This window comes from Lagopus muta, chromosome 3, assembly GCF_023343835.1.
Source record: "Lagopus muta isolate bLagMut1 chromosome 3, bLagMut1 primary, whole genome shotgun sequence".
Taxonomy (NCBI): Eukaryota; Metazoa; Chordata; class Aves; order Galliformes; family Phasianidae; genus Lagopus; species Lagopus muta.
The window spans coordinates 20,282,954-20,296,465 of NC_064435.1; positions in this window are offsets into that span (position 1 = coordinate 20,282,954).

Below are 13,512 nucleotides of genomic sequence, written 5' to 3' on the forward strand. Positions count from 1 at the left end.
GCCCTCTTGTGTATATAAATGCATTCCGAAGGATATGCATACCTGTATAAATGCGTATTACTGCAATTCCAGTCCTGATTAACATGCTTATCTCAGGCTTGGTGGGCAGGGTGTAACCATCTTCTGGCTGAGGCCTCTGGGGCCGTCTCATTTCTACAGGGAGAGGAGGAAAATAGAAGGAGATACAAAAAGATTGACATTTATTGACTGAAAATGTGTCTGAACTCATCCATTCTGTTTGGGAAGACCATCCTGCAGTTTGGTGTCCCATCCTGTGCCCATCCTTGGCTCTGGATAACTAGAGTTACTGTATGGCACACAGCCATGAGACCCTGCATGGGCCCAGTGCTCAGCTGCAGCCTCCAGGTGAGGCAGGGAGAGGCTGCACACTGCCTCAGAGTAACTGGGAGTGGGCTGATGCCTGCCCCTAAGTCTGGGATTGGTTGGGAAACTTGTGGGAAACGTGCATGTGGTCAGAGTGACCTTGACTGCCTGTGGTTGTGTGGCACTGTGCCTGTAGGACAGAGAAAGATACTCAGTTTAAAATTGTATGGTTTCATTCTTGCTATAGCTGGCTGACTTTGTCAGATAAACTCCTGGAAAACAGTCTTGGAAAATATAATGATAGTTTGCTGATGAAAACTATAGGATCATAGAATAGTTAAGTTGGAAAAGACCACTAAGATCATCTTGTCCAACCATCAACCCATCACCACCATGCCCACTAAACCATGCCCCTCAGTGCCACATCTCCACATTTCTGATGGTGACTCCATGGGGCAGCCTTTCTAATACCTCACCACTATTCTGGGAAGAAATTTTTCCTAATATCCACACTGAATCTCCCCTGGTTCATCTGAGGCTGTCAGCTTTCACTCCTGGCACTGTATCCAGGAGAAGAGATCGACTCCCACCTCACCAGGGATTACTTTCAGGCAGTTATAGAGGATAAGGGCTCCCCTGAGCCTCCTCTTCTCCAGACTGAACAATCCCAGTTCCCTCAGTTGCTCCCCATAAGACCTGTGCTCCAGACCCCTCACACCTTCATTGCCCTTCTCTGAACACTTGTAGTGTATCATAGAATCATAGAATTGCTCAGGTTGGAAAAGACCTTAAAGATCATCGATTTCAACCACGATCTAACCATACTACCCGAACTCTAACAACTCCCCGCTAAATCATGTCCCTGAGCACCACATATGTGTACTTAATTGCTTTATTGCTTCTGTCCTACAGAAAAAAAGAACACAATATGCCTTCTGGGAGACACTGGGAAAAGACAGCTTTAGAGAAAAACCATTGCAGTTTTATTCTGGCCCTAAAACTCCTCTTTATCACTTCACAGTGTAATTTCTAAGAAAAAAATAGCATGCTGAAGATTGCTGCAGTACTTAAGAAGTGAATTCCTTCTACTGTTTCAAACTGCTTATTATCTTAATCACAACAGTATTTGGAGAAACCAGGAGCCATGCACAAAAAGCAAGCTACTTTGGTGATTCCTTGGTTTTCATGAACCAAATTATTCTTTCCTGTTTTTTTCTTTTCCTTTTTTTCTCAAGTATGCACAATTTAGAGCCGTCCTGTAGCTGCAAATGAATAATGGAGAACTCCCTTCCACTGGCAACACAGAGAAAGCACGGCCGTGATAACAGATACCAAAAATGTGACTTCACATAGTCCCAGCCTTATGAACTCTGTGGAGCAAATCCAGGCTCCTATTCTACAAGTGGTCTTCTTCCTTGTAAACATTTGTAGACCTAGCTGCTCCAAACTTCTTAGTCAAGTTTGAAGCATAAATGTTGTGAAACAGCTCCTAATGTGGCAAGTCAGCCTTCCATCATGTTGTTCTTCAATCACTAGAGGCTTCTAAATCTAGTCCCATCATGGAGCTGCCCGCAGCCATTCGTAATATCCTAGATGTACCTAAACTGGTAGAATTTTCTTAGACATACATTTTTCACATCACTTAAAAAAAAAAAAAAAAAAAAAAAAGCATACTCTGAAATTATATAGTAAAAAAGTAGAAACTCTTGTGTACTTAGGAATAAGTACATTTTCTCATTATTATTCCAAGTTATTTTCTGCGAATATGGCAACATATGCCATATACTGACACTAACTAGCAAAGGCAAGTCAATAGCTATGTTATTTTTGGAACAAGATAAGATTTTTTTTTGAGTTATCCGTAGCTCTAAGATATCAGATGGAAAGTTGGCATTAACCTCTGTGAATAAACAGGATAGTCAGTGAATTACGCTGTTAAGCACGGAGGAATAGCAAGCATTTCTAACCTGTATAATGGCAACAGCCTTGTTCAACATCTTCATCAGGGACCTGGATGAAGAGATAGAGTGCCCCCACCCAGCAAGTTTGCTGCTGATATGCAGCTGTGAGGAGTGACTGACATGCCAGAAGGTTGTGCTGCCATTCATTGAGACCTGGACAGGTGGAGTGCTGGGTAGAAAGGAACTTGATGAAGTACGTCAAGGGCAAGTGTAGAATTCAAAGCATGGGGAGGAGTAGCCATGGGCATTGATATGGATTTAGGGGACGGCCTTCTGGAAAGGAGTTCTGTGGAGAAGGACCTGGGTACCCTGGTGGATAACAGGTTGGCCCTTGTAGCCAAGGTCAGCAGTATTCTGGGGTGCATCAAGAGGAGCGTGGCCAGTACATTGAGGGAGGTGATCCCCCCTCTGCTCTGCCCTGGTGAGGCCACGTCTGGATTCTTGTGTCCAATTCTGGGCTCTTCAGTACAAGATAGACGGGAACTACTGGAAAGAGTCCAGCAAAGAGCTGCAAAGAGGATGAGGAGCCTGGAGCACCTCCCTTATGAGGAAAGGCTGAGACCTGGGACTGTTCAGCCTGGAGAAGAGAAGACAGACAGGGAGTCTCATCAGTGCTTATAGATATCCAGTGGGTGAGAGTCAAGTGGGTGCGGCCAGGCCTATAGGAAATCTGTAACTCTTCACTAGGAAATAAAACAACAAAGATGGAAAAAAGAATTAACACAAATCACGGAATCAATATACTAGCACCCTCAGATTAAACACAGTCAGAGTGAGCTTCAGCATGCACAATGAGAAACCCAAGCCTGGCATGCACTAATTGTTAATGGTATCATGGAGAACGCAGGAAAGGACTAATATTTAACACCAGAGATGTTGTGATATGAGTGGGTATATGGTAGATTAAACAGATATGTTCACTAATATTTTTTATAAACATACTTACCATATCATTGCTCCACGTGGCCTGATGGGTATTTTTATGCACACTTAGAAAGAAATAGCAAACAGTCTTTTTATAGCTGGAAAAATATGTTTATAAAAATTTTTGTTGGTGAAAGGAGAACTGTAGTGGGTCTTTTTGTCCTCAGTTGTTTTCTGTTGTATGTTTTATGGTAATAATATCCTTGAATCATTGCAAACAAATCTCATTCTTTAACACAAATTTTTGTCAAAGAAGACCAACTCTCCACATAGGCTAACGTTCAGTTTTCAGTAACTCATCCAAACAACTCTTTTTGGTTCAGTAAAACACTTATGCACAGGCTAAACACAAGTTGACCCATGCGTGCCAAAGGGCACACAGGGCTATTTGCAGATAAAATTACTGGACCTTTATCATCAAGAAAACTTAACCTAGGAGTTAGGCAAGAGACGGCAGGGTGGCAGTGTTGCCCTTTAGGCCTGATCTTTTACAGCTGCACACAGAGAGTGCACTTCTGAATTTGGAGAGTGAAAATAAGAACAGATGAGATGGATAGTGATGGAAATAACACTACCCAGGGCTAGAATAGCCCCACAGTGCTCATATGACCCAGAGCACATGTGCCATGCCAGGCAGCAATGGGGAGTCCCCAGCTACCAGCACTCTCATTGGAAATCCACACCTGCTATGCAGGAGCCTTGGCCAGAGAGCCCACTGCAGGCTGAGGTCAGAAGCCACTCAAGGACTCTGTCCCATAAAGCCCTGTCGTTTACATAGTGAGCCTACGTTTCTATTCCATGTTCCCTCTCAGTGATGAATGTTTCCAAAATAAATGAAGTGAAAAGATCATGCCTTTTGATTCTACTGCAGTGACTTTGTTACTTACTTCATTTTCTCCTAGAGGTGGTGATATAAGCCCTGAAAGCATTTTAGAAAAAGCTAGGTATAAAAGCAGATTGCATTTTAATCTTTCTTGATGTTGCCTGGAGACACAAGCCTTAAGACTGAAATTTAAACCTTTGAAAATGCTATTTGCAAACTGTATGTTTTCTTCAGCCAAGCTTAGTGTAGCAGACAGAGTGTTTCTTCCCTAGCAGCTTCCCTGTTTTGATCCAAGGAGATTGGGAAGGCTTCAGAGAAGCCTGGGGCCTGTGACACATTTCAGCCACAGAGCTGCGCAGCTCTTCCATCTGCACACCAGGTCCGTGTCAGTCCCGCTCTCGTGTAACACGAGGCCAGGGGACGTGCCTTCTGGTCACCATGCCTGCTTCTGCAGCAGCATTCAGCTGGCCTGGCAATGCCAGCAGACCTTTGTGGGGTCACAGCGTTCAGGCAGTTACACGTCTTTCTGTGAGCAGTGTGGTTGGATGCTTTGAGATGTGTTTGAGCAACCAGAGTGGGCTGTGTAAACACCAGTGATTCCAAGTGTCACTTCACCAGTTCAATGCCTGAACCTATGATGAATCTTTACTAAATAATGTTGTGTCGGATAAATTCAGTGTCACAGAAGAGTATTTCAGTGAATTATATCTCTGTGTATCCCAAGAAATTGAAGTGCTATGTAATCACATTTTAAGAAAGATTTTAAGAATGAAGATAGAAGTGATAATGAAGCTCTACTCCCAGGTCTGTAAGCACTCATTTAAAGAAGCAGGCCATCCCCCATGCCTTTCAGGTGGAACCTTAGAAGCTGCTGTCCAAAGTAGAGATAATCAATGTTACTGCCTGGGTGTTTTTGATAAGGAATCTCATCTCTATACAACTGACCAGAGGAATTTTTCTCCAAAAAATTATTTAAAAATTAAATAAAAATTAAAAAAAAAATAAATTTGATTGGGGTTACAAACAAAAGTTTTGAATAAGTAAATTTAAGCACATACATTAAGCTGGTCAAAATTAATGTATGTGTTTAAATTTACTTATTCAAAACTTTTGGTTATAACCCCAACCAAATATTTTCTATGTCGCACCATGGCATTGAGGAAAGGCCTTAGGGCCTAGCTTGATAAGAAAATATGGCATCGGTGACAGACTGAAGAGCGTCCCTCCTGTGCCCTTGGCTGCTGTTCCCTACCTTGCGTCACCTTCCTTCTGCCCAGGACTGCACCAGCACAAGCATCCTGCAGCCATGCACTGGACTGATGTAGCTAAAAACCAGCCCTCTTTTCCTCTGTTGTTTTTCAGTTGAATAATTTTTTCTACCTGATTTACTCAGTGGCTGTGCAAATGTGTCACTGGGAAGGACAGAGCTGGTGTGAGAATAGGAGGCTGAGAGGGCACAGGAAGATTGAGCTGTTAAACTGTATTTCCACTGACTGCCTAATCACATCCTCACAGAAATACAATTCTGTATTTGTTCATGGTTCTTGTAGTTGTATGTGCCTTATCCTAACTGTAACAATAAATTTGTTCAATAGAAAATTCATGCATCATTTGATCATCTTTACCTAAAGTCTCTGATAGAGGGCAATGTTAGCATAAATCATGGTGTGATTCCCAGTCCTGTCCTGGTTTCTCGCAGCCTGTGGATGATGGCATGCTTGGCTCTTTGCAGACGTGCTGCAAAGCTCGTGTTTCACTTGGAGTTCCTGGGATCTGAAGTCTCACTTTGCCCAGCATACCTCCAAGGTAACTATGCTGACTATGTTACACTGCATATTTATTTTTAATTTGCCAAAAGGGCAGAGATTTACCTGCTAGTACTTTTAGATATTTGAGCATTTTCCCCAAGTGATCTCTCTCAGCTTTATTTTAACCAATGGGCAGGCGGACTAAAGAAATGCTGAAATCCAGGCAGTACATGGGAAGTGCTTGATATGGGAAATACAGTAGAAATGAGCACAGTCTGTTAAAATCAGCCAGGCCTCTGTCCAAAGCACAGTCAAATCTCCAGCAGACTCGATGACCTGTGGTGTCCTTGCTTGTCTTCCTATTACTCAAGATTTCTTGGTCTTGTTCAGTAAAGAGAAAGCTTGCAGGAAATGGCTCTTGCTGGTCTCACTGTGATGTAACAGTGCAAATAGTTTCTTCAGTGACCAAATCATGAAAAGTGCTGTCATTTCCTGTTTTTTGGAGCTGATGTTTCTGGACCTAAAAACAGTAAGCATCAAAGTTTAAAGAGTTTTGTAGCACAGACTTATGGTCTCCAAAGATTTAGTTAATTCCTCCATCTCACCTTTGCTTTCTCACAGGAGTTTGTTTTTCTAGTTTGGCTATAGCAAGGGAAGAATTTAGGGGTTTTGTTTACCTAATAGCCCCACAAATCTCTATTTTTTCAATCATAGGGAAGGTGCGGGTGCAGCAGCTGCTAAGCTGCTCATTAATGGAAATGCAGAGAAATCCACAGTTATAAGCTGATTTTCAAATGAAAATGGTGCTTGGTGTAAGTATTATTATTATTATTATTTTTTAAAGTACTTACATGGATTCCATCGATACAACTTTACACATTGAACTTCCGCAATCTCTCAAGGCTGTCGAGGTGCCTCAGATTGGGGGATAAGACTGGGATGGCAAATGTGATCTGCGAGCGGCTTTAGTTAAGTCTTAGACATTGAAGCAAAGCCTTGTCTTCAAAATGGTGATTGGGTCTATGAGAAAGCTGTTGTCTCTGCTGTGTGTTTGAGGAAATACAAATTTAAATCCTGCCACACTGAATCAGCTACACTGAACGTATGGGATAGGACTACACCCTTGGGATGCAATTTAAGCATTTTAAAACTGCAATCTGCGTATGTGAAATAGGTGAATTTTAACGGCAGGGTGCCAATAAACAAACCTTCATTCTGTCAAACCTGCTAACAGTCGCAAGTCATGTCATCCCAGACCTGCTCTGTGGCAGCAGAATAACACTGTATTGATTTTTCCTATGAAAAGGGAAGCTGAAACACAATCAAGCAAATGTTGTGCAATGTGAGGTAAAAGGGATTGTAAAGGTAATTGCGTGTTAGCAGCAAAGCTCAGGAGTCCTGATGTGACATCTGTTGCCAGTAAAGCATTGCTTGTTGGGTACTCATTCCCTTACCAGAATGAAATGATCTGACAGAAGGCACCTGAGTTCATTGTAGCACTCCTCACTAAAGGTAAATGATCACCCAGCAGAGGCTTTTTGGATATTTCATCTTTTAGTCTATTTTAAAAGAATATGCCAGGGTTCAGACAAAGAATAAATCTTATTCTGTCTCACTCTTAGAAAGTAGAAACACAACAAATATCTTTCAGTTAATTTCATCCCCATCTTTTGCATCATAGTGCCTTCAGTTTATTTTGCAGCTGAAAGTATTCAAGGTCTTTCTTTTTACTGGCCAGTTCTGAACTGGGCTTGAATAATGTACTGGATTCTTCCATGTCAAATTCCTATGAATCACATTTCTTCTGTGAGTGGATTGACTGTTTTAGTTAAATGGCAAAAATCAGATGGGAGCTTGCTATGAATTCCCTGGGTTTGGAAAATTCAATGTGAAACATGACCTTCTTAAGATAAGGCATGTGTTAAGAACAAGATAGATTGCTAGAGCTGTTGGCATTTGTTACATGGATTTGAGACAGCTGTAAGACAAGCAGGCGCTTTTTCTTGCCTAAAGCACAACTTGGATGCCAAATAATCAAATCTGTAGACATAGTTGTGAGTTAAATGCCAGGTAATGTCTTGCACTTTGCAGCTGAGAAATGAATACAAGTTTGAATAGTAACAAATCTTAACAGCAACAATACGTGTTTAATATGGCTTTCATTCAGAAAGCTTAGAGTGACATGTATCACTGCTTTCTCTGTTGTATGGGTGAGGAGGATGAAGAACTGGGAGAAGGGACTCACTCCAGAGCATCCTGAAGAGCGTTCAGCCATGAGCTGGGTGCTACGATGGCCACACTGGGAGACTGACTGCCTTTTCCAGGCTGTCTTTTCACATCCACAGCAGAAATTCAGCATTGCATCTGAAATGCAGTCTCTTCATAGGACTGTTATTTTCTACAGTGCAAAGGCTGCCTGAAAGACAGTGAAGAAGCGAAAGAGAACAGAGAAGGAAAACCTCAAGAAGGATGGAAATGATATTAGTAGCTGTGTTGCAGGTAAAATTCTGCTCTGGAATGGCATGGTTGCAAATAAAAGGAATAGCCTTCTCTTTGGCCATCATAGAAGATAATCCAGCTGGACATTAACAGTATGGAAAACTTAGGATTTTCTCATTGAAAAAAAAATTCCTACATGGGCTTTACACACTATTAAATGTTACCATGGCCTCTTCAGCAGAAATATCCTTTTCATAGATCTATTAGACTGGCTCTGTCTAAACTACTTACGTGGCAAAAATCTCACTGTTAAGACCTGGCATTTTTAAACTGGTCTGGTTAAAGTAGGGCAGGTTTTCTATTATAGGCATGCCTTAGGGCATGGAGAGATGTGAAGAGAATCCATGGCTCCCATTATTTCTTTTGAGAATATGAATGCTTAGTGCTCATGAAAATCTGATCCTTGGCAATGGGGTCAGCTGGCTGGTGTGTAGGCAGGTATATATATGTGTGTTTATCCATGCATATGTATGTATGTATATGTATATACATATGTATAAACACCACCCCAGGGCCCAGCTCCCTGCTGCCCTGACAAGGGAATTAGGGGAGCCAGGACTGGCAGAGGGAGCAGTGCATGTTGCTGTGCTTTGTGGCTCATGCTAATGTGCAAACTGCTGCACTGTCTGCTCCAAATCCTTCAAAATAAGGAATTAAAAAAAAAAGAAAAAAAAGAAAAAAGCCTCAAGATTGCACCTTCACATTTTTGGCCATGGCCCTTGGTTTTCCTCCTTTAATAAACATGCAGACCTCTTCCTTGTGGCGACTTGGCAGAAAAAAGCGTGTGATATCTCAAGCTCTCACTGTAGCTTAGCAAGCGTTGCAACACTGCGTCTGGCTTAGACATTTGTGGAGACCTTTTGCCTTTGCAGCTCACACATCCCCTCAGTCTTAATGTCATGCCTCCGAGCTGCAGCATTAACCCAGGCCTTCTGATCTGATAAGCACTGCTTTTTTGCAGGGAAATGGTATCTGAGTGAGATCTGGTACTGAGTGAGTCCTCTGCTGAGCCCGTGATGTGCATGAACTGCTGGATGGCTCTGCTCAGGAGGCTGTTTTTTCAATTTGACTTCTTAATCCTCAGGGTAAGCTATTTTTGTGGAAATATATGTATGTCTAAATACAATTTTCTGAAGTGTTTCTTAGCAGAAAGGGAGCGTGCAAGGCTAATTCAGATGGAGGGTGACCATCTCTCCAAGACCAGAAGATTCCTGCAATCCACAACATGTATCTGTTGTTACAGGGCAGTGAGCAGCCATCCCAGAAAGCCTCCACCCCGTGCAGGGATGGGGCTTTCATTCACTGGGTTTGACATTTGGGGAATTTTCACTTTCAAGTTATTCCTGACTTTATAGAAGACATAAAACACGAGTGAGTGAGAAGCTGCTCAAAAGGAGTGACACTCTCACGAGGTCTATAACAATGACAAAGGCACACCATTTTTTAAAGTGACACACATAAATGTGTCGTATCAGCTGTTTTGTGGGATTAGCCACTCGGCTTAAGGAGCCCTGTAACCTTTCCCAGAGTGTAGTCAGCAGAGGAAGGGGCAAGAAATGTCCTAATCCTGATTAGCTAAGGATTGGTGTAAACCTTGACTGCTTGCAAAATTTCAAACTGTTGCAACTCTGCATGATTTCATTCATGCCATGCCCTTGCTGAGCCTCACAAAGGTTTTCCTGTTGGTAAAATGAGCTCTGTCCCGTTGCTTGTAGCCAGTTCCCTCTGGGAAGCCCCTGCACAACCCTCACTTGGTGGTCACTGAAACAGCTCAAAGTTAAGTCAAGGTGTGTGATGGCTTGGAGTAATGTGAAAGAAGGAGTAGGTTGTAGAGAGAGTAGAGAAATTGCTTGCAATTTTATGGTTAATGTGGAAGATTAAGTTTCAGTTTTAGTATTCTATTCTATTCTATTCTATTCTATTCTATTCTATTCTATTCTATTCTATTCTATTCCATTCCATTCCATTCCATTCCATTCCATTCCATTCCATTCCATTCCATTCTATTCTAGTTTCATTTACAGTTTAGCTGGACATCTGAGCTGAGAGTGATGTGGAAACATTTATTCTGAGGGACTTTCCCCTTAAAGGCAAGCCTGCAGCATTAAAGGTCTCACAGGCTGTGCAGAGGGCTGGCAGCAGTTTCTGAGCAACAGCCAAAAATATGTTCTTGCAGCAGCATTTCCACACTAATACAACAAAATCAGCTCCACTACATATGGAGTCAGTGAAACCATGTTTTGGCAGAACCCTGAACTCCAACTGCATAGACGCAAGAGCAGCCATCCTTTTTGCCGTCTTATTGTTCTTTGCCTACGGCAGTGATAAGAATTGTGTCCATATGGTGAGTAGAAGCAGTCCCAATAAAAATATCCTGGGTCCTTATCCCTTCACTTTTATCTTACCCCAGACTTATTCCAATTGCTTTGAAAAGCTGATCTCTCTGATGGCAGGTGAGCTGCATCGTGCTGAAGTTATGAGTTCAAAGGGAGGGAGAAGAGAAACCCCTGATGTTGCACTGCTGCAGTCTCTCTTTGCTGAGGGGGGGAGGCAAACGAATGCCATGGATATCACACTCTTTGCAGCTGGGACTGAGAAGAGGTTTCAGATGACTCGAGCAAAGGGACTACAGTTTCAGGATAGCACATGCCAGGAAGGACATTCTCTCCTACCTAGCTAATTCTGAAAATATAATGTGCAGCCGCTGGCTGATCCGGGGGAGCCTCACGCTTGCACAGTGCCTGCCTGGCGGTTGACCTAGTTGTGCATGCAGGGAGTCGCACACAATAACCCATCTGTCAAGCCACTGCAGAATTCTCTCCCAAACAAGCAAACAAGAAATTAAAGGAAAGCTCCAGCCATGCTGATAAGCTTGTAGAGACACACAGGGCTTGTTTGTTCAATTTGGGATTTGTTTGGTCCTCTCCTTGAACCCAGTGAAAGGGAAGGCTGAGAACAGAGTCTGCAGGAAGACTCAGTGTCTGAGCGCCCACCCTGCTCCATGCCCTCCCATGTCTGGGAATTCCCTCTGCTGTGATCCCATCTTCCTGAGAGAGAAAGGCACTGGCTAACAGGACCAGACTTCAGGGGAAATGTGCACGGCAGTTTCTGGCCAGTTGCTCCCTGGGTAGTATGAAGTCCCTAAAGGATTGTCTATAAACTTGCAGGCACTGGTCTAAATCCTTGTTATTTCCAGAAGCAAACTAATACAAGAATTGTCCTGTGCTAGCAAACACACCTTTTTTAGCCCCATGTGTTTTGGTACCATGTAGATTATTCTTATCAGAGTGGTGTCTTACTGAAGTGTATCTTGAGATGGCTGGAAATGGCCCCATCAGCTCTTCTTACTGAAAATAAGAACCATAGATACCCCTTCTCAGTCTGGCTGTATCTGTGAGGTGAGCACTGCACCTCCTGTGGGATGGCTGTGTGCATCATTCAGCTCAGGGATCTTCAGATGTAGAGCTGTGATCAGCCCTGAGGCACACAAAGCTGATCTGCATGCAGTATGTTCTCTTCATGAGAAATGCAGATGAAGGCAGGCTGGCCTTGCTCCGTTACAGCCACATTTCTCAGGATCCCAAAGAAGATCACAGACTCTTTCTGCAACATTTGCATGAGAAATAAATGCCCCAGGGCCCATTCTTCCTACAGGAGACATCAGCATAAATGAGACTCTGCAGAAAATCTCCTTGCCACCTGCAGGACAAAGGGCCAGCACAGATCTGCTTCTTATTTGTAAGGCGTTGCACTGCATGCTCAGTAATCCCCCAGACCTACTGTCCCTCCACGACCAAAGCTTTCCTCTCCTGCGACAGTGCAGCTGGGCTCTGCGCAGCAGTGCTGCCAGCAGGTCTCTGCTTGGCTCCTGTGCAGCCCCAGTGAGCTGCAGTATTCTGCTTTCCCACTTCATGCTATGTGACCACCAGTGTATTAACAATCTTCTGAGAACATCAGTGCAGCAGAGCAGTGAACATTTTAAGCTCACAGAGTCCAAGAAATGGGAAGAGGACTTAAGCTTTTCTTTTTTTTTAGCTTTTAATTGTAAGATAAATACCAAATAACATCACTCATTTACTATGCAATAGAAGTGTCATCTGTTAGAAAAGGACAAACAAAGATGCTAATATAATGCAAACTCAATCTGTGCTCCAATACTTGCTACAGCTTCTGACTGGATGTTAAAAATCTGCCACTCTGCTCTTGCCGGGTAACTGCTCTGGGTTCTTAGCCAAGAGCTGGCACTGCTGAGCCAGGGTCACTCCAACAGCAAGACAAGGTCCTCCATTCAGCGGAGTGAGGAAAATCCCAAGGCATATGGGAGCAGGAGACAAGGCAGAGCTGCTGCAGGTTTTCTGCAGTGTTTTAAAAGGGATGCTGTATTATAAAAGCCACTCCAGAACCATTCTGTCCTATGTTATTAAGTCAGAGGCAGATGGTGGTGGTATCGCAGTAGAGATTGAACCTTCCAGCCAACACTGTGCTACATGTTGCTGTGTGACAGATGGCAGCAGACAGAATGGTGTCTGACATGGAAGTATGGATGAAGAAAAGAGGTCTCATTGCTTAACTCCGTGCAGGAAAAAATGGCACCCACTGACATTCGCTGATGCTTGGTGAACATTTATGGAGACCAAGCAGTGGATGTGAGCACAGGGAGGTGGTGCGTGGTGCGTTTCAGCAGTGGCAGCACTGACATGAAAGGTACTTTCTGGACGGCCATGCACAGCTGTCATACCACAAAATGAAGAGAGTCTCAACCAGCTCATCTATATGAATCAGCTAGTGATGATGACTGTGTTGAAAAATAGTGTTTTGTAGCTGAGAATTTGCTCTACCAAACAATGCTATTGTGTTCTTTATAGCTGTTGTGGTTTCCATGGAAATAAATAGGAGGCATTGCTTTTGGAGCAACCTACGTGTGACAGTTTGTGAACGTGGAAATCTCTCCCTTTTTATTTTTTATTTTCTTTTTCTCCTGGAAGATGTGTATTTAAAAACAAACAAACAAAAAAAGCATCCTGTTGTATGTTTTCCTTTGCAGAGTTCATGAGTACAGAGGGCTTTTTACACAAAGATCTTCCTCTGTACCACATCTAAACAGGGAGTACTTGCTGTGCTCCTGTGGGGCTTGTTCTGTGGAAGGAGGCAAATGCAAGGTTTGGGTTTCTTCCCAAGAATTCGGCAGCCGCATTGCAAATAAGATCACTACTTACATTGCCCATATTTACAT